The sequence below is a fragment of the Trichosurus vulpecula genome, chromosome 7 (genome assembly GCF_011100635.1).
Source record: "Trichosurus vulpecula isolate mTriVul1 chromosome 7, mTriVul1.pri, whole genome shotgun sequence".
In the NCBI taxonomy this organism is placed as follows: domain Eukaryota; kingdom Metazoa; phylum Chordata; class Mammalia; order Diprotodontia; family Phalangeridae; genus Trichosurus; species Trichosurus vulpecula.
In genome coordinates this window covers 21,130,355-21,150,436 of record NC_050579.1, presented here as the reverse complement: position 1 = coordinate 21,150,436, position 20,082 = coordinate 21,130,355, and the positions used below count along the sequence as shown (strand labels likewise).

Below are 20,082 nucleotides of genomic sequence, written 5' to 3'. Positions count from 1 at the left end.
TTATTGGATTGTACAGCACATGTGTCTGACCTCCTCCCCCACCACTCATTTGAGTCAGCCGTTTCCTAAACCGGGTCCCAGTTGTGTTATGACATTTGTTGGTGTGGCCAGAGAAATCCTGATGAAACGTATCCGCAGTTCATGGGAAAGAGAAGAGGAAAGGGGGTAATCATGCTCTGGCTCAGGATCACATCTGTAAAATGAGGCTGATAATAGCACCTATCTTACACGGTGGTTGAGAAGGTGATATTAGATAGACTCTATCTAGAACCTGCAGGAGGTTGTGCAAAGTCACCAGCCTCACTCTCTCCTCTGGAGAAATCTGAGTCTAGTGGCAAGATACAGATCAGAAGGACTGGAGATGGCCCCAAATGCAGTGGGAGACCTTGGCCTTTTTAAGCTAAGGTCTTTTCCAGGTCTCAATTTGTCTGAGGCAACACTCATTCAGTAATTATGGATAGGTAAGGTACTATAGGTAAGAAATGAGGCAAAAAAATGACCTCTTTTACCTAGTCAAAAAAAAATCAATCTGGGAGGGAAAGGGGAAGACTAGCAGGGGTTCTAGCCAAAACAGAAACACTTGCTATGTACACTCACTCAGCCATCAAAACCCAAACAACCAAGAGAGGTTTGGACTGGAACCTATTGTTGGCCAACCAGTGAGATCCAGAGTGATTTGGGTTTAAAGCATGGCTTTTAAAAATTATAAAATAGAGAAGTAGGGAAGAAAAAAATAAGAAATCTAGTCCATAAACCTCAAGATATCTTGTGAGAGTTCAGTAGCCAAAATTTATATTCTTTTGGGCAGAGTGCCCACAGGTGCCCTCAGATAAACTGAGACCTGGGAAAGACCTTAGCTTTGAAAAGCCAAGGTCTCCCACTGCATCTGGGGCCATCTCCAATCATCCTGATCTAGATCTTGCCACTGGACCCAGATGACTCCAGAGGAGACAGTAAGGCTGGTGACTTTGCACATCCCTACCTCACTTAAATCTGATTCACTTGCAAGTCAACACAACACCTTCCTGACATCTTTGGTCTTCTTTGAGAACAAAAGGTAAAGAGGATTCTGGGAAGATGGCACACTAGGTCAGAAAATTCCAAGCTTTCCAGATTTCCTCCACAAACAAGACAAAACAGCATCTCAGGGTGAACATAGAGGGCAAAAATAAACAAGAGTTGGGGCAGAACAGTGGTCCTTCTGGGACCACTGGAGAAGATCAAAGAAAGACCTTGAGCTGGATGTTTGCCCTGTGTGAAGTGTAAACACCTCAGGCTACCTCTGAGGAAACAACAAACCTAATTGCCTAGGGGCAATTGGGTTGGGAAGTAGCCTCAACCTCAATCTCAGCTGCAGGAATTCTCACCCCATAGACTGTGTGAGGGGGTCAGATATCTGAGCAGGGGAAGATTGAAGGAACCTCTGCTGCTGATGAACTCCAGACCCCGTTGTGATGCAGAGATGGTGTCCTAGGTGAGAAAGGGGTAGGGATGCTGCTGGCTGTGGGCACTTATAGGAGAGCTGAGTTCTTGGTTTCAGTTCCAGGCCACAGGGGGGTCCTCAAGGAGCAAGAGCATTTCCAGCAGTGTGTGTGTGTGTGTGTGTGTGTGTGTGTGTGTTTGTGTGTGTGTGGCCCTACCTGTGATTTGGAGGGGGACAGAACACAGAGGTTGGGGCCAGGATAAAGCTCAAAAAATAACAGTAAGAAGGAGGACAGAGGCACCCCCCCCCAACTCCAGGACTACAGGTGATTATAATAATGAGCTGCTAAAAATTAAAGCAAACAAAGATGAGCGAGCAAAAGAGAAAGAACCCAATCATAAACAGCTACAATGGAAGAGAGAAGACTGGAGTTTGTCTTCAGAGGAGGATACTGAAGCAAAAAAAAAAAAAGGCTTTTATGCAAAAGAGTAATGTCGAATGGTCATCTGCCTAAAAAGAATTCTCAGAAGAAAGCAAAAAAGAACACTTTAAAATCAAATAAGAAAGATGGGGGAAATTTTTTTAAAAATATAAGGACAATCCAAGAAAACTAAGAAGATTATGAAAAGAAAGTTAACCATCTGGAAAAGGAGATCCAGAATCTTAAGGAAGAAAACAATTCCTTTAAAACTAGAATTGGGCCAAAAAAATTATAAGAGACTAAGAAATAAGAAAATAAAATTAAAAAAACAAAATTAGAAGAGAATATGAAATATTTTATTAGAAAAATGACTGAACTAGAGAACTGATCAAGAAGAAAAAGCATAAGAATAATCAGACTCCGCAAAAGCTATGATCAAAAAAAGAATCTTGATACAATAATACAAGAAAGAATTAAAGAAAATTGCCCTAAAGTTTTAGAACAAGAGGGAAAAATAGAAATAGAAAAAAATCCATCAATCACTACCTGAAAGAGATACCAAGATGAAAACCTACAGGAATATCATAGCCAAATTCCAAAAACCCCAAGTTAAGGAGAAAATATTATGAGCAACAAGAAAAAAAAAGTTCAAATACCATGGAGCCACAATTAGAATTGCACAAGACCTAGCAGTGGCTACACTAAAAGACTACAGGTCTTGGAATACTATACATCAAAAAGCAAAAGAACTGGGAGTTGTAGCCAAAAAATATCCTGCCCAGCAAAGTTAAGCATTATCCTGAACAAAATAATAGACATTTAGTGAACTGACAGACTTTCAAGATTTTATCACAAAAAGACCAGACCTTAATAGAAAATTTGACATACAAGATCCGGGGGAAACATAAGGTAAAGATCAAAGACCAGTTACAAGAGACTCAATAAGGACAAATTGTTTACTTTTTATACCTAAGATTGTCACTAGTAATTGTGTAGTTCTAAAGAAAGATTGGGGTAGAGCTGAGTATGATATGAATCTAAAAAGCAAAATGGTGTAGGAAAAGGTTAAAAGAGTAATTATCTCATACAAATGAGGCTCAAGAGGAAGAACTGATACAGAGGAATCATATGGGTCAGGAGGGCTGGTAGTGTTGGAACCTTACATCAGATCTGGGTTAAAGAGAGTACAACATACATTTAAAAGGGTATAAAAGTCATACATTTATAAAGAAATAAGAAGGTGAAGTAACAGGTTGGGGGGTATGGGTGAGTAAATTAATGGGAATGCGTTAAAGAGGGAACAACATGTATATACACATATATATGAATGTATGTATGTATGTATGTATGTATAAAAGTCTTCTAAATTCAGAAAGAAATATGAGGGCAAGGGGAGAGGGTGGAGGAAGAAGATAAGGTAGGGATTCTTGGAGGGGGGCAGGTTAAGAAATAGGAGGGCAAGGTATTGGGTAGACGTAAAACAGAGGAGTGAGGAGAGATAGGAATAGTGTGAGAAGGATAGTGAGAAAAAACAGGAAGGAGGAAAATATACAACAACTAATTATAGCTTAGAATGTGAAGGGGATGAATTTACCCATAAAATGGAAACTGTTAGCAGATTAAAAATTTGGACTCAACAATATGTTGGTTTCAGGAAATGCTATAAAAATGAGAGATACACATAAATCACGACCTCAAAGTTAAAGCTGAAGTAGATTTACTCAAAAATGAAAACTAGGGAAACTACACTATGTGTCAGCCATATTCAAAATTGTTTTAGACCATTTAAAATACTGGACAGTATAAAAAAGTCTGAGAGTATACCTGCCAAAACAGATGCAGGAACTAAATGAATATAAACATGAAACACCTTTTATACAAGTAAAGTTAGATCTAAATAATTGAAGTAATATTGATTGTTCATGGGTAGGTAAAGCCAATATAAGAAAAGGACAATTTTACCTAACTAATCTATTTATGTGATGCTATCCCAACTAAATTACTAAAATATTATCTTATTGAGTTAGAAAAAAATAACAACAGGGTTCATTTGGAAGAGCAGAGGGACAGGACCTTCAAGAAAACCAGGGGGAAAAGATGTAAAGGAACCAGATTCAGTAGTATCAAACCTGAAATGATATTATAAGGTGAGAGCATTGTTGAAGTGTAAAATGGATAATTTTGATTATTTTCAATTAAAAATTTCTTCTATAAATAAAACCTATGCAACCAAGACTAGAAAGAATGTACAAAATTGGGGGGAAAACTTTCAGAGACAATTTCTCAGACAGGATGTGATTGAGTTGGAATATTGCTGTGGTATAGGAAAGGATGAACCGATTGATTCAGAAAAACATAGAAAGACTTGGCCATATGAAGGAAGATGCTATCTACCTTCAGAGAAACATATGACAAGTGGAATAAGCATAGTAAGGTTTTACATCTATGTGTATGAGTATAGGTGTGTGTATACATATACATATATATGTTTATAGATATCTATGTGTATGTATGTGTGTGTGTGTGTGTATCTGAGCTTAATTGTAGCCTTTTGGGGGGAGGGGAAAATGATAATTAAAAAAGGGAGAGAATGAAGGATGAACAACAAGAAGCAGCAGGAGGTTGGGACTGTTCTAGCCAGCTACAATCACACTCTGTAATTGGATGGAACTCACCTGACCTTTGGCCTTCCGCTCCCTCCAGGAGAAGCTGGAGGTGCAAGAAAGGAAGTCAGAATTATAAAATGGGAGATGGGAGGAGGGAGGAGGGCTCTCCAATCATCCTGTCCTCCCTACTTTGATGCTTTGTTCTTATCTAATGCTCCAAAGGACCTTAAACTTCAACCTGTTAGGAGGAATAATGAGATGTATCCTCCATATCCAAGTTTCTCTCCGAGTCACTGATTTCTTCTGCTTGCTTTAGACATCTTGATTATTCTTTGATCCCAGTTAGCTAAAAGCACTTTTCTTGGGGGCAATTTTCTCCTTTCAGGCTCTCTTTTGTATCATGTTGATTTGTATACATGTTGTATCTACCCAGCAGAATGTAACCTCCTTATTCCCCAAAGGATAAATCATTAAAAGAACAAACAGAATTCAAAAGAATTGTTGACTGTTAACAACCAAATGAAAGACTGTTCCAAATCATTAATGGCACCAGAAATGCAAATCAGAACAGCATTGAAATTTCACCTCACATCCAGAAAATCGGTACAGATCGAAACAAATGGAAATAGTTCATGATGGAAGGACTTCCCAAAGACAAGCACTTTAATGCATTGTTGGTGGAGTTACTAATTGATATGACCATTTTGGAAAGCAATTTGGAATAATGCCAGGAAAGTGACTAAAATGTCCCTACTTTTTGACCCAGAAATCCTATTGGTAGGTATTTATCCCAAAGATGTCAAAGATGGAAAGAAGGGTTCCACATACGCCAAAAGAGTTGTAACAGTACTTTTTGTAATAGCTAAGACAAATGTGATACGTGAATGTAATGGAAGACTACTGTTTTGTAAGAAATGATGAGCGTGATAAATTCAGAGAAACATGGGAAGAAAGCAGGAACAAGGAAAGAAGAATATACAAGGACTATAACAATGTTGACAAAAAGAAAAATAAAACTAAGCTGAATGCTATGTGGTGATGAAGAGCAAGCTGGGAGAGGAACTGAGAAAGGGACATCTCTCCAATCTAGGGATGTGGAATATTCCATACATGATCAGACTTGATCCATAGGTTGGCTTTGTTTATTCTCTCTCTCTCTCTCTCTCTCTCTCTCCTCCCCCCCCCCCCCCGTTATGATGGGTGGTTTGCTGAATAGGGAATGGGGAGACTGTATTCAGAAATGAAGGTGCTAGGAGAACAAAAAGTATCAATGAGAACAAGATTAAAAAATTTTAAGTAATTATGTAAACTGAAAGAAGAAAAAATCCAATGTTCTTATTCATAAGCTGTCAGATACAGTTGATGTGCTGATTAATTTTACCGACCTGCTTTTGTCTTTCTTTTTAAATGTATGCATTTGGAAATGAATGTGATATAAAAACAAAACCTATCAATAAAAATAAGATAGTTTAAAGAAAGAATGTGAGCTCCTTGGTAGTAAGGAATATTTAATTTTTGTCTTGGAATCCCCAGTAACAAATATAATTCCTGGCACATAGTAGGTTTACAGGACCAAAATTTTGTAGCTGGAAGGTAATTTAGAAGTCATTTAGTACAACTCCTTCATTTTATAGGTGAGGAAATTGAGAGATCAAGTGACTTGCCTGATATCACCCAGGAAGTAAGTGCCTCATCTAGAATTTGAACGGAAGTGCTCTAACTTCCGACTGAGTGCTCTTCACCCCATGCTATCTGTCATTGTGCTTCTTAGGTATCACAGGACTTGGAGTCAGAAAAGCCTGAGTTCAACTGTGGTAGTAGCCACTTACTAGTTGTGTGACCCTGGGCAAGTCATTTAACCTGTTTGCCTCAGTTTCCTCGTTTGTAAAATAGAGATAATAATAGCATCTACCTCCCAGGATTGTTGTGAGGGTAAAATGAGATAATCATTGTAAGGCACTTGGCACAATGCCTGGCACAGACTAAGCACTATGATGTCAGTGACTAGTAAATATTTATTGAATCTCCATTTTTTTAGACAAGAAAACTAAGGTTCACAGAGGGGAAATGGTTTGTCCAAGGTCCAACAGCTACTACATAGCAGAGCTAGGATTTGTCCTTTCTACCCCATGGCTGTTTATAATTTTACAATAAATTGTTTATTCATATTGGATGTACCCTAGGGCCCAGGAAAAATCAAGTTTGAGACTAGAGGATTTTGTTGATATAGCAATTGTGTGTGTGAGGGGAAACTCAAAGCCTTAAAAGACCAGATTATGGCTAGGCAGGTAGAAGAGATTTTGCTCCCTGGTTTAGTTTTCTCTAGCCCCTCTATACTGGAGAATGGATGAGGTTTGGAGATGGAAAACCCGGGAACCCTGAACGCTGGAAATGACTAGCAGTTACTGGGTCAATAGTTCATACACGAAGGATGACCAAATGTCTGAGCTTCAGAGATGAAAATAAGGAGGCTTTAGGGAATGTTCATCATAAGCTAGAAAGTGAAGCGTCTGACAGAGAGCCAAACACCCACTCAGCAGCTGGGTCAAAAACAAGACAGGCATGAGTCTGAGAGTACTAGCAAATTAGCTGGAGGGTTTCTGCTCTTTCTTCCAAAGAGCTGGATGCCTGACCTGGGCACTGTCTGGGCACTATCTCCTGGAGATGACAGTCTGAGATTCTTAAGGTAACAAGATATCATTAGATAAAGAATAACAACAGAGGTTTTCCCTTTATCACCAGAAAGGCTTTTAGTTGAGATGATTGCTCTCCTAAAAGAGCTATTTTAAAAACCCAACCAACAACAACCTTCTGGCTTTTGACCTAAAGAGCCCAGCAGAACCCAATCATGCTCATAAAGAAGTGATGAGCAAGAACTTAAGTGAAGCTAGAAGCAAGAGCTGCTCCATCACACTGTGCCCAGAGGGTCTGTGACTGGTAGTCTCTGGCCATGGTTCTGACTCCAGTGAATGGCCCCAGAGCAGCATCATATATAAAAGAGGAGGAAAAAGAGCACGATTGGCAATACTGGCCCTGGCTGACCATTCCTTCTATATGTTACCTTTCTATGTGCATTCCCTACATGGGACTACTTTTCCCACTGATGATGTGGGTGGTAGTGTGTACCTTAAGTTTATGGGGGAAATGCTTTATTGCTACTTTCTCTTCTTATTCCATTTCATTAAATGTATTTGCCTTGAATTAATCATGTCTTTTGGTTGACTATTAGAGGCAATGCATCAGTGTGAGGCTTGTGAGTTCTGGGTTTAATTATAGTAATAATGGTAGCCCCATAGTAAGTGTCTGAGGCAGTTTTCAAACTCAGGTCTTTGTGTCTCCAAATTCTATATTCTAGTAGATCTAGACCCACAGAGTAGCCATCACTGGGGACCGAGTCTATGAGCTGGGGTGGGTGAATGGGTTCCCATAGGTGCTACATGCGTAAATGTGAGCTCTAATGGGCAGACCTAATTCTGTGACTCCTAGGTTGGCCTCATGAAGACCTTTCATTTGACAATCCTCCTAAATATTACCACAATTAGAATGGCAGAGTAATTAATCTGTGGGTTAAGAAAGAGGTAGCTATTGCCAATAATAATAGTATTGCCCTGAGGATGGCACCAGCCACTTCTCACCCTGTTGCTGTCTGCTGATAGCTCATAAAAGCAGAGCTGAGTTTAGCTTCTGAGCTGATATTTTGAAAGTGGCCCCTAGTCTGCAAACAATGAATGTGTTTACAGGAGGAGAGTTAATGGAAGTACCCATGTGGCAAAGCAGTTCAAGTCTGGGGAGTCTGGTAGATAGAGTAGCTTTCCTTGACTTACTCAATGTTGCATGTGTATTCCTAGAGAGAGTTTTGTGCAATCAATTGTGTTGAAAGGTGTTTGGCGGTCTTAGGGCATATCAAACACCATAAGATATGAGCACCAGTGATGAAGTCACAAGGATAGTGACATCTGGGTTCCTGAGAACACCTTTCCATTTGTCTCTGAGGTGGCATTGTCAGTAGTCTCAGGAACCTAATGTGTGAGGTAGTGAGAAAATAAAATGTGAAGACTCCGCAGGGAATATATATGTATAAATATAGATCGATATCTATTCATATCTATACTTAGAAATGTTTAAAAATCAAGAAATAGGGAAATAGGGAAGTGGAAAAATTCAGAGGCTGTGAGAGTCTGATTACTCAGCCTCTGGGAAAGTTTCATTTTTTCCTCCTGAAACTTTTTGTTCTTTTTTCTGGTTCGGGCTTAAAGATTTACTAAGTAAGAATAGGGTCACTGTGACCTGCTTTCCTTTACTGTAAAAGTACTGTAAGAGAATGGAGAGGGTCTCCCCCTCCCCTTATCTTATTCTCCTTCTTTAGATTTATAGATGTCACCTCAGTTGTAACCATTAACTAAGGGAATGGGAATTGGAATTTCTGTGCCTTGATTTCCCGGTTCTTTGTCTAGTTTTTCGTGTTCAGATTGTAAGCCTACCTCCCAGCCAATGGTGAGAAGGATGAGAGGCTGGCGGGAATTCTCTTGCATTAGGTATAATTATTGGTGCTTTGTTCCTTGTGCCTTTGCCTCCCTTGCTAATTCTGTTCTGGCAGAGGATGCCCTATTCTCAAAGGAACTGAATAAAAATTTTTTTTTTGTTCTTACCTTGAGATGGCTCCTTATTAGAAAATAAGTTTTTAATTGGTGAGGGTCTTTTACCCCACACACTAGCAATCTGGTTTTGGAGATCAGGGGCTATGTAAAGCCAGGTAAGTATACGAATTTCATTGACCTAAGCAAGGATGATCTTATCCCATATTCAGACTTGAATGTTCAACAAAACTCTGTATCTTTCCAAAATTTTGTCTCAGCCAAGTTCAGTAGTTAGGTAGGAGAACAAAGAGCATTCCACTTTATAACCAAGTAATTAGGTCCTGCCTCTGATTCCTGCCCCATCATGGTGGATTACAGCTGTGAGAAATGGTGGGAGCAGTTTTGTTTCTACAAAGTTGAAAATATCCCTCTTCCCCACCTCACCCTGCCCCCAGCTTTAGCAGAATGTAAGTCAGGTGACTGATTAGCTGTGATCTTGCAGAGACCAGGCTTCTGGTCAGGTGAAAGGTTAGAGACTTGTATTGTTGTACCTACAGCTAGCAAGATACGCCACAGAGTATAAGTTTTAAATGGAGAATTTATTAGCCGGTATCCGTCCCAGGGCATAAGCAGCCCAAATCAGAACGGCCATGAATAAGGCTGAAGGGATCATATTTATACAGAAATCAAGGTGCAGTGGTTAATTATCTCTTGAAACTTATATATGTTATTTTAGCAGACCCGGCAAGCCTGCTTTACCTCACTTTTGTGACCATGATACAAGAAGAGGAACTTTCTTAATGGAATAGATTGTAAAGACAACAAATCAGATAGCTGACAAAGTGTCAACTGAAATTACAACCCAGGATCTCTGTGTCCAATTTGCCATTAACATTCCACAACATGGTACATGCCCATAAAATATCAGGATAAGGAAAAGTCACATAATTCAAGATAATGTCTGGGGCTGAGATTTTCACCCTTAATGGCCATGGACAGACCAAGGGATGCTCCATCTGGGTTTGTTGACATAAGATAGAGACATCTCTGTGCCTACTCAGGGAACAAAGAGACTGTTAGGGTCAGGCTTTTCTTCTGGTTAATTAGTTGACATTCCTTGGAGCAGTCACAGGGCCCCAGGGACATTTGCTGAACACCAAATGGCAAGATCTAAGTCCATCTTTCTTATGCAAACTGGGGTTTTATCAGGGGCTGTGGGGCAGGGGTCTTATCAGCAATAGCTGATTTTCTCAAGTACCACAGTATGCATGCATAAATGAGCTATTTGAGGAGGGCAAGAGGTAGGCAGTCAGGGGGTTGTATCTGGCCAATGAAGAGCCTGGTGGGAGATTAGAGGTGGGGGGTCAATAAAAGGACTGCTGTCCATCTGAGTCCTTGTACTCTCCTGTACTCTGTTCAGGGGATGTACCCATTTATTCAGACTGAATAAATGTAAAATATAATTAAAACGTTCCTGGCTTCCCAATGAGTATTGTGTATTCCTTGACAATGTGAGCATTTTTATAACACTGCTAATCTCATATTTAGATGATTGGTTTTTTTTTTTTTAATGAGGAGTATATGAAAGACATGGAAGTTAGTGTCTGGATTAGGATCTCAGAAATGGAATTATGACCAGGTAGTGGGTTCTTTGAGTCCTCCCTTTGAACCTTGCCCCTGAACCCGATATTTTTGGGTTTTATTATGAGGTTGGTATTACGCCAATGACATTAGTGAGCTTGTCTAGAACCAGGGGATCAGGAAAAAATATACAGTAATTGAAACCTTTACCCTGCCCCCCACATATTCCAAGTTCTTCCTCCCCTCAGGATATCAGAGCTTGTAAAATACTATCACTCCTTCTGTCCCCTTCTTCTTCATTCCCACACCCACACCCCTTTTCACCCTACCTATCAATGCAATATCAGATGAAAGGTCCTCCAAATCAGAACATTAGATTCAAGTGGAAACTAGGAGTACTTTGCCACCTGGAGGTAAGTGTTCCTTGATTTCTTTCTTCACTGCTATGTGTCCCTAATTATGGACTTTGTTTGGGGTATTAGTAGCTATGCCCCAAGGTCAGCCTAGGACAAAATGGTGAAGTGGGGGAAGGGGGAACATTGTTTAGAACCCACTTGGAGTTTAGTGTTCAGTTCTAGGCACCACAATTTTTGGATTGACTTTGATTAGCTGGAGTCCAAAGGAAGGTGCCCAGGATGGTAAGAGAATGGGATACTGGGCCATCCAAGGATTGGCTAAAGAAAATAAGAATGCTCTGCCTGGAGAAGGAAGATGTTGGGGGTGGGGTGGGCATGATAGTTAGCTTCAAGTACTTGAAAGGCTCATGGTGGAGGAATTTGACCTGTCTGCTTTGTGAGGCAAATGGTAGGCACTTAATAAATGCTTGTTGATTGATGGCTCGGTGTCCCAGAGCAGACCTAAGTTCATTGTAAAGGAAACACTTGTTGACAATTACAGTGGCCCCAAATGTACCAAGTTGCCTTGGGGAAAAAATGGCTCCTTGTCTCTCCTCCCCCTACCCCTGAAGTCATAGACTTAACACTCAAAGGGATGTTAGAAGCCATTCAATCCAATCCCATCTTTTAGTGATGAGGAAACTGAGGCAGCCTCCAAATTCAACTAACTCAATTTCACCCTTCCTAGTGTGGAACATTTAGTACCATTTTATATCATTTTTGTAATTTCAATAAGACTCAGAGCCTGAACTAATTAACCAGAAGAAAAGCCTGATCCTAACAGTCTCTGTATTCTCTGAGTAAGCTCAGAGATGCCTCTTCTTATGTCAACACACTCAGAGCATTCCTTTCTCTGTCCATGGCCATTGTGGAAAACATTATACTATTTTATATCATTTTTAATTTCAACTAGACGCAGAGCCTGAATTAATGAGTAACTGGATGAAGATCCAGGACCTGGGCTTCTTTGTTCTCTCTGAAAGTTTGCTCAGCAAATACCCTTACCTCTGTCAACAAGACATTCTTACCTGTTAGCCATTAAGGGATGAGACCCTAACCTCAAGAGAGACTACTTCGCTTAATATTAACTGACCTTTTTCAACATTCTTTCCATCAAGGAAAATCCTCTTCTTGTATCATGGTTAAACATACTTGGGGGCCATAAACATGAGGTAATACAGGCTTGCTAAGTCTGCTAAAATAACGTATATAAGTTTTCTCATTCCTTTGTTCAGACAGCCGGAGCCTATGCTCTGACTCCTTGTATGTACAAGTAAGCTAGCTTAGCTATGCTTTAAGGGAAAATAATAAACAACATGGATCTTCCTATTACCTAGCTTGTTTGTTTCCTTCAACCAAATTTTCAGGTTTAACACCATTAAGGGTGAGAACCTTGACCCCAGACACTATCTTGAATTATGTGACTTTTCTTTATCTTAATATTTTATGGGCATATGCTATGTTATGGAATGTTAATGGCAAATTAAACACAGGGATCCTGGTCGTAATTTCAATTGACATTTGTCAACTATCTGACTTATTGTATTTACAATCTATTCCATTAAGGAAAATCCTTGTCTTGTGTCATAATCAACACACATGGGGGTCATAAAAGTGATGTAATGCAGGCTGCTGTGTTGGGACCAAAAAAGTGTATCTAAGTTTACTCATTTCTTTGTTCGGGGAGTCAGACTTAGTCCGGCCCCCATGCATGAATGTGTCTGCTAAGTTTAAAGGGAATGAATAAATAAATGTATAAGTAATATGAATTATTCTATCACCTAGCCTGTTGTTTCCTTCATCCAAACTTTCAGATTTAACACTAGCATCATCGTTTTAGCGCTAGAAGAAGCCACTGAGTTCAACCCCATTATTTTATGATTCAAGAAATTGAAACCCAGAGAAGGGTTAAGGGACCACAGAGTGCTGCTGGATTTGGAGTCAGAGAGTTCAGTCATTTCAGTGGTGTCCAACTCTTCACCATCCCCATTTGGGGTTTTCTCGGCAGAGATACTGGAGTTGTTTGCCATTTCCTTCTCCAGCTCATTTTACAGATGAGGAAACAGAAGCAGAGTTAAGTGACTTGCCCAGGGTCACACAGCTAGTAAGTGTCTGAGGCTAGATTGGAACTCAGGAAGATGAGTCTTCCTGACTCTAGGCCCAGCATTCTATACACTGCATTACCTAACTACCCTAAAAAGATCTGACTTTAAATCCTGCTTCAGATACTTAGTAGCTGTGTGACCCTGGACAAGTCACTTAACCTCTCACAGCCTCAGTTTATCTGTAAAATGAGAATAATAATAGCAAGTCAATTCCCTGCTCTGGGTTTCAGTTTTTCCATCTTAGTGAAGGGGGGGTGGATGGGTGTTTCAACTAGATCAGTGATTCTTAACCTTTTAAAGTATAATACCCCCTCTCTATTTGCTAATTTTTTAAAAAATAGAGTTTTACTGGTACTTTTTATTTTTATGTCTCCTAAATTTCCACCTGTATCCCTTTCCCCCAGAGAGTAATACTTTATAACAAAGAACTTTTTTAAAAGAGGAAGAAGAGAGAGAAAAAACATCAAAACTAATCGAAATATGAAAATGATCTGACCTAAGCAATATTCCACACCTTTTGGAGCCTGACCTCTGTGAAGGAAGGGCTGGGGGAGGGGAGGAAGTGTGCTTTCTCCCATCTCTTCTTTGTGGCCAAGCTTTTTCTTGAGAATTTCACAACTTTCGGTTTTGATGGTTTGACAGTTGTCCTTTCCATGTACGTTGCGGTAGTCATTGTATATATCGTTTTCCTTGTTCTACTTACTTCCCTTGAATTAGTTTATGGATGTCCATTCTTCCCTACCTTCCTCATGTCTCAAATTTCCTTTGGCACAGTAATATTCCTTTGTGTTCATGCCCCAGAGTTTGTTTAGCATTCCAAGTCAATATATCCACTTTGCTCTCATAAAGAAAGAACTGCTATAAATATTTTGGTTTATACAGAGGCTCTCTTTTTGCCAGCAACTTCCTTGGGGTATATATCTCCCTACCTTACATGGTAGTACCCATTTTAGTGATCGATTTTTTAAAAAAAATTCCATTTCAATTGAAAGTTTTTATTTCAAGGAAGACAAGTAAGTTTTACCTAATATGTGATGATTTCTCATAGTATGAGAAATTATCCTTAGAGTTTAAATTGGGGTGCATGTAAAAGTTTAATTCCCTCACCCCTCAAAATAGCCCTATTCTTACAAGATTTTTGGTGATTGTATCAAGTGCAGAAGCCTAAGTACAAATGATTTAGAAAGTATTCCCTAGAGCTTTGTCAGCTGGCACAGAGTGTGGAGAAAGCAGTCTCATAGAAGACTGTATCTGCTAAGGCAGCTAGATGGCATAGCAGATAAGGGTGCTAGCCCTAGAGTCAAAAAGATCTGAGTTCAAATCCAGCTTCTGACACTCACTGGCTGTGTAAGCTGGGAAAGTCATTTACCCTCTATTTGGCTCAGTTTCCTCAACTGTAAAGTAGGGATGATGATAATAGCACCTGCCTGCCACCATTGTTGTGACAATCAAATGAAATAATACTGCAAAGTGCTTAACATGGTACCTGGTGCATAGTAGGCACTATCTAAATGCTAGCTATTATTATTACATATGAAGCTGTAAGGTCAGTTTTGCCCACAGAGATTTGAAAGAAAAAGAAAAGTCTATGGGAAGATGAAGTTGTGAGGATCTTCATTACATGCATGTGATGAAAAGCCTTCTAAGCATCCTTTCACAGAAGACAAGTTGAGCATAGCGGTACTAAGACAACTCTTAACAAACTGATGAAACATATCACCACTGAATCAGTGAGTTTGTAAAAACAGGATTCTCCTTCAAATGAAAGAAAAGTGATGTGGTATTCTGCACGTGTTTCCAGTCTATGACTTATAAATCATTTAGCATATGAAAAGGAAGGTCAGATTAAGTTTTACATTCATGCCCATCTCAGCTTTTCTCCTGATGAGGCTTTTGCTCCAAATGATGGACAAATGTATTACTTATTCTATCACTGAAACACTGAGTTCATAAAAACAGGATTGTCCTTAAAATGAAAGAAAAAGTAACATGGTATTCTGAATGTGTTTCCACTCTATGACTGTGGGAATTGAGTGAACTACACTGACTTCTTGTGACTCAGTTCTGGATCTAGCTCAGTTCCCTTTCTATTCAATTATGGATCTGGTCCAGTCTCTGTCTTGTGAGAAAGCTTTGTTGCATTGTTTGAACCTAGCACTGAGGGACTGGGCTGGACCACCTCTCCCTGATGCTTAGAGACCCTTAAATAAATACCTAAGTTATGCTGCCCAGAAACCCAGTCAGGTCTGAAGACTGGTGCAAGGAGTTTTCTCACAATCATGCATCTTGAGCAACCCATGTGTCTTATCTGAAAATTGGCCAATCAGTTCACCATTTCCAAGAGGGAGTGGGCCACCTCTTTCTCTGATTTCAGGGAATTTCATCCCCTTCCAACTTGGAAAGTCTCTAATCTTTCCTCCAATTAGAAATCAGATTACCTAATATCGTTTCCTCATTTATTATCCTCTTAATTGTTTTCTTCTAATGCATAAAAACCTGTTTCCCCCTGTATTCAGAGGCCAGTGCCAAGCTGAGGAGACCCGGTCCTGATTTTATGCAATTAGCAATGGATTGTGTAATAAATCAATATGCTCAGAAGCTTGAATCTTTATTTCCTTAGAAATTTCTTAGCATACAAAAAGGAAGGTCAGACTATGTTTTGATTCATGCCCACCTCTCCTCCTGATGAGGCCCTTGTACAAAGGGTGGCCCAATGTATTATTCATGTACCTGAGGGCACATTTGTTCTGCCCTGTTTTTAAGCCCTTTTCCTTGCTTTGAACAGTTTTTGCTTTTATGATAAACAAGAGGTTAAGTGAGCCCCTCCTTGGCCCCATATCTTTGGGAAATTTACATACATCAATAAAGATGTTCTGAATAGTGCTTTTAAAATTTGTAAACACAAATAACTTTTGATAAATTTTATAACAAAACTTCATTTTCTATTAAGAAAAAAAGTAGCAATGCATGAGTGTATCTAGCTTTCCACAGCTCCTCCAATAGTGACTATTCTTGTCTTTGGTCATTTTGTCATCCTCTAGATTCTTTCCTTTGCAATTCTCTTATTATCAGTGAGTCAGAGCCTTCTTTCATATAGTTGTTTAGAGATGTCAGTTCTTCTTTTGACAGTTGTTCATTCATATCCTTTGACCATTTATCTATAGGGGAACTTCTTTTGGGTTTATTTATTTATTTCTATTGGTCTGTATACCTTGTAATCAGACTCTCATTAGACAGGTATTTGATATACACATTTTTCTACCCAGTCAACAGCTTTCTTATCATAGCTGTATTCATTTGTTTTGTGCAAAAGCTATTCAATTTCGTGGAATCAAAATGATCTGTTTTTATCTTTTGTCCACGCCTCTTTCCCTTGGGTAGTTAAGAATATATCTGCTACTCATGGCTGCAAAGGGTAGAAAATCTGCCTCTCTCTTTTTTTTAATGATATAATCTTTCATATTTTGAATTTACTGAGGAGTGAGGATTTCTCTTTTACATAAAACATGTTTGTGAACCCCAGTGTAGTAGTAGTTCTGGTAGTATTTGAAGAATGAGAAAATACAATACTAGCCATGGACCTCCTTGGAATGACTAAGTAGCCCTCCAGGATTCTGTGCCCCCCCCCCCACCTGGGCTACTCTAGACTAGATAATATCTAGATAATCTTCATTCTGTGGTTCTTTAAGGGTGTGCATAGGGAGGTAAAATAACATGGAGATACTGTGGGACTGTGGAAAGAAACCTTGTCCTAGAGACAGTAGTGAAAGCCTCAGTTCAAATCCTACCCCTGATGCTTTCAGTAGAGAAGTCACTTCAACTCTTGGCCTTCACTTCTCTCTTCTCTAAAAGTAGGCGTTTAAACAGCTCTAGAAATCCATGATCCGAGGTTTCTCCCGTGCTCCCGATGATCTCTTTTTTCCCCTCTGCATCTTGGAATGTCCATTTCTCTTGAAGATTAAGCTCAAATGTTACCTTCTTTAAGAAGCCTTTACTAATCCTCCAAATTAATTTGTATTCACTTAGCTGATCTCTCCCCCACCTCCTCAAACTGCCCCACCCTGAGATTGCAAGATTTTTGAGGTCAAGGACGGGTTCCTTTTTCATCTTTGTATTTCCAGTGCTTAGCACAGCGTCTAGCACAGAGGACTCACTTTCATAAATGCATGTGGACTTTAGCTGGATTGTAGAGTGTGTGAAGGTGGATAGTGGATAAGTTAAAAAAAAATAGGTTGGAGCCAGCTTGGGAAGGGTGGGTTATATTTGATCCTAAAGGCAGTAGGGAGTCAGAATTTCTCCAGTAGGACACTGATGTGGTCAGATTGAGGAAAATCCCTTTGGCAGCTGTGTGGAGAATTGCTCAGAAGGAGAAGGGACAGGACATTTGCAATGGATTAGGCAGGAGATGATGAGGGCCCGAGCAAGTTGGTGACTGGCCCTGTAGCTAGTGAGAAGTGCCCTAATGCAAGAGGTGTTGTGGAGGTAGAAATGACCAGATTTGGCAACTGATTAGATATGTGGGGTGAGGGAAAGGAGAGGTCAAGGATGTCAGTGGGCTGACTGAATGATGGCAGTGCCTTCAATAGAAATAGGAAAGTTCAGAAGAGGGGTCTGTGGAAGTGGAAGGGGAGGTAATGAGATCTCTTTTGGACATGTAAGTTTGAAATGTTTTTAGAATGCTTAGTTCTAAAAGTCTACCAGGCAGCTCCATGGGGATGGAGCTCACGGAAGAGTGTGGGGCTGTATAGAAAGATCTAGGAGTCATCAGCATAGAGATAGTATTCCATCCATGAAAGCTGATGAGGTTACAGAGAGAGAGAGAGAGAGAGAGAGTGAGTACAGAGAAGAAAATAGGTCCCAGAATAGAACCTTGAAGAACACCCACAGTTAGGGAGTGTAAGATAGAAGATGATCCAGCAAAGAAGACTGAGAATGAGCAGCCGGGTGGGTAGGAGAGGAGCTGAGAGAAGGCACTTTCACCAAAACTAGGAGAGGAGAGAGTCTCCTGGAGGATATTATAGTTAACAGTGCCAAGTACAGCAGAGACGTTAGGGTCAGGATGAGAATAGAAAAAAGGTCACTAGATTTGGCAATTTTGAGATCTTTGGTCACTCTGCAGTTTCCACTGAGTAAAGTCAGAAACCAGATGGTAAAGAGTTGGGAAGTAAGAAGAAAGGAAGTGAAGGCAGTGAGTGGAAATAGCTTTATCTAGAAGTTTGGCTGAGAAGGAGAAGGGCCACATAGGTGACAATTCGAAGGGATAGTGGGGTCCATTGAGGATGTATTGATGGGCAGCAGGGAAAGAATTAGTAGAGGGAGAGGCTAGAGAGATAACTGTGAGGACAATCCTCTGTAGAAGATGGTAGGGAATGGGATCAAGGGTACATGGAGAAGGGTTGGATTAACACAGGAGAAGGACCACCTCCTCATCAATCAATGTATGAAGCCCTGGGAATACAAGAACATCAGAGACTGGAGGAAAAGAGAAGGGATTAATATTTATAAAGTGCTAAATGCTTGGTCCCTTCCCTTTCCTTTACCTTACAATGTCAAATGGTTTTTAGTTATAAAGAAAGAAGAGGGAAAATATAGCACATGATTGATTGACTATTTTCTTAGTAAGTTAAGAGGCAACACCCTCCAATTGAAAGTGTGAAGGGAGGAGGAAGAGATTTGAGAGAGGTGAGGAGAGATGGTTTGGAACAGTCACTGCGGTGAATGGGATAGGAAATTAATTAGAGAAGTATAGGCAGATTGCCTGGTTGCAGTGAGGACCCAGTTGAGTTTAGCTAACATAGAGAACCCGGTCAGGATTATTGCATAATTTCCTCCATCTCCATTTGGTAGCATGTGAGTTGTTCAGGTGTTTCCGTTTTATCTGACTTTTTGTGACCCTGTTTGCCATTTCCTTCTCTAGCTCATTTTACAAATGAGGAAGCTGAGGCAAACACAGTAAAGTGACTTGCCCAGGGTCACATAGCTAGGAAGTATCTGAGGCTGAATCTGACCTCAGGAAGATGAGTCTTCCTGACTCCAGGCCCAGCACTCTGTCCACTACACCACTTAGCTGCCTGGCATATGAGTAGGCATTGATATTATGATTAATTTTTTAAAAATCATATTACAAGGGAAGGCTCCTTGGGTAGGGGAGGGAGGAAAGATAGATTCAGAAATGAAGGTGATACAGAAATAAAATCAATAACATTTAATAATAATGATTTGTTGTTATCACAGGTAGTAGTATATTATTATAGGGGGTATAATGGATATAAAGCTTTCTCTGGAGCCAGGAAGACCTGAATTCAAGTCCTGCCTGTGATATATACTGGTTCTGTGACCCTTGGCAAGGCCCTTAACCCTTTCAGTACCTCTGGGCAGCTGTAAATTACACAGCCTCTCACTGGGAGTTCTAAACCAAGGTCCAAGTTAGTAACAGTGTCAATTAATAATGACCAATGTAGGAACCCTTCCCTTGTAAGGGCAAATATATTAACCACCTTTTGGGTCAGATCCTCTGGAGCCAGGGGAAGGAGGCTGGGGGGGATACACATTTTGACAGGGGAGGGCAGGAAGGAGGATTTTGCAGCCAGGGGCACTTCCTAAGAGGGGCCAGCCTGGGTGGGGACCCACAGCGGGTACATGAGGGCTCCAGGCCCTGGGTGGGGAGGGAGAAGGTGTTCTGCATGACTGTGGTTTTCTCTCCCCAGACACAGAGCTATGTGCTTCAAGACACAAGGACTTCAGGACATGTGAGAGAAGTGTGTTGCTGCCCCTTCACTAATAACGTCTTACCAAGCTCTGGATGCTCCTTCTCTGCCCAGCTTTCAGCTCTGTGCTAGATAGGGGGAGGGGAGAAACAAGAGAAGCAGCAGACCCCTTTCCTGATGCAGCTCCAGGAATGGAGAGGGCCACCATTGGCATGCTCATGCAGCAATTATAATCAGATATATCATTAATCCATTAAAAAAGCATTT

The 20,082-nt window shown here is 40.3% G+C and overlaps 1 long non-coding RNA gene across 1 annotated transcript in view; it reads left to right on the top strand.

Moving 5' to 3' along the window:
- The window catches only part of LOC118857264, a 59,130-nt gene extending 39,286 nt beyond the window's left edge, over window positions 1-19,844 (top strand). Inside the window, exon 3 of the long non-coding RNA XR_005010911.1 lies at window positions 19,816-19,844. This is a non-coding gene — a long non-coding RNA (uncharacterized LOC118857264). The remainder of the gene's footprint in view (window positions 1-19,815) is intronic.
- The last annotated feature ends 238 nt before the right edge of the window (window positions 19,845-20,082 follow it).